Below are 2,010 nucleotides of genomic sequence, written 5' to 3' on the forward strand. Positions count from 1 at the left end.
TATTGGTTGTCCTGGACTTTATTTCACATTTGTCTGAACTTCTCCTGAACAAACATCTGAAAGGCAGTAGATGGCTCTGGGGCTTCGGAACCAGGATACACTGTCTTGTAATCCAGGGCAAGTCGTCTGGGACTTCACGTGGGATGATGGAGCTGTAGAATTCTGTACTGCAGAGATGATAGAGAAGTCACCGAGTATATTTAAGATGGTGATGGATCAATTTCCAGACAAGAATCGAGTATTATGGGGAGAAAGTGGCACTGATATAGAGGGCCAGCAATGACCTTGGCATCCCACTGCTCTAATGAACGCAAAGCACTGGAGTAACTCAGCAGGTCAGGCAGCATCTCCGGAGAAAAAGGGTGGTGTGTTACTCCAGCACTTTGTGTCTATCTTTGGTATAAACCAGCATCTGCAGTTCTTTGTTTCTACAGTTACCCTGATATCACTGGCTGGATCTGAATGCTGCTGTTTAAACTAGATGAATAAAGGGAGGGATACGGTACAGGAATAGGCTCTTCAGCCCACCGAGTATGTCCTGACCATATGAGACCCATTCACTCTAATCTCATTTGTTAAATTATCCTCACTTTCACAGCAAATCCCCTTCTGATTCTTCCACCACCTACACATTTTGTATAATTTATAATGGCCAATTAACCCAACAACCCCTCATTTATGGAATGGGGGATCAAATCACCTGCATAGTCACAGGGAGAATGTGCTCCACACGGACAGCTCTAGAGGTAAGGATTTAATCTAGGTCTCTAGTGCTGAGAGACAGGGTCTATTAGTTGTGCCAGGCTTGGCTAACTCCTGGAGTTCTGAACACATGACAGCAGATGGGACTGACTAATGGGGATGGTGGGTGGGATCTGTTGATCCCTTCTGACTGGGATCTATCACGAGACACGTGGAGCCTGGTCTCACCCCGAGTCCCCAGCTCTCAGCCTCTCTGTGCTACACAAAAGAGCGGTTTTGGGAAGGAGCCTCACTATGCAAGAAGAGACTGTAGCCTGGAGATTGGGTGCTGCAAGATTGCCTCTACCCATCAGGACCAATCCATGGGGGTAGGAAGGAGAAGGAGCAGGGAGATGGTGTATGCTGCAGACTGTTGCAACAGTAGGCAAACTACTTTGGATCAAGGGTGGCCGGGAGGCTGGAGTAAATGTGTGCTATTAAAATTATCTGGAAGCATTTCATGATGGTGGATGTCAGAGCCACTGGATAGTGGTCATTAAAGAATGTTACCGTACCTTTCTTCAACACTAGGAATAAACCCCCTGCATTGTTCCAGTCTCCCATTAATTGTCTCAAAATCATTCATTTCCATCATGTCATCTGGTAGCCCTTCATGGTACCCTGGTTATAGTGACTTAAAACGTACTGCAGGAGACAGGCCTTTCAGCCCACTGAGTCCACACTGGCCATTATACACCCATTTATTCCAATCCCCCATTTCCTTCTCATAGTCTACCATTTACCTACACATTGGAGGCAATTTAGTGACCAAATAACCCACATATCTTGCATGATGTGGGAGAAAAGCAGATCTCCTGCTGGAAAACCCATGCAGTCGCAGGACGAGCATGCAAATTTCATATGGACAGCACCCTAGATCATGATTGAACCATGGTCTCTTGTGTTTGAGGCCGCAGCTCTTCTGGGTTATGTTAAGGATTGGTACAATTGTTCCTTCTAAACCTTTCCCCCTAGATTTGTAAGATGCATTCTATTCTATTCAAAGTTCCTCTTAAAGTTGTCCCTCTTCTGTTGTCTAACTCATCAGTTCGCCAGTATCCTGGTTTCAGAACTGACCTCAATCCCCTCCAATGCTCTACCTTTTCCCAGCATCACTCCATTTCCTCCAAAACTATAGATAATCAGGACAAAAAGACCTCGCAATCCAAATCCCAGACGTTCTTGACGTTTAAATACGATGGAAGTGCCGGTATTTTCAAGGCTACTGGAGATTCAAGGTATGTGTGTGTTAGGTACAAATGATCAATG

Source organism: Leucoraja erinacea, chromosome 20 (assembly GCF_028641065.1).
Source record: "Leucoraja erinacea ecotype New England chromosome 20, Leri_hhj_1, whole genome shotgun sequence".
NCBI lineage: Eukaryota > Metazoa > Chordata > Chondrichthyes > Rajiformes > Rajidae > Leucoraja > Leucoraja erinaceus.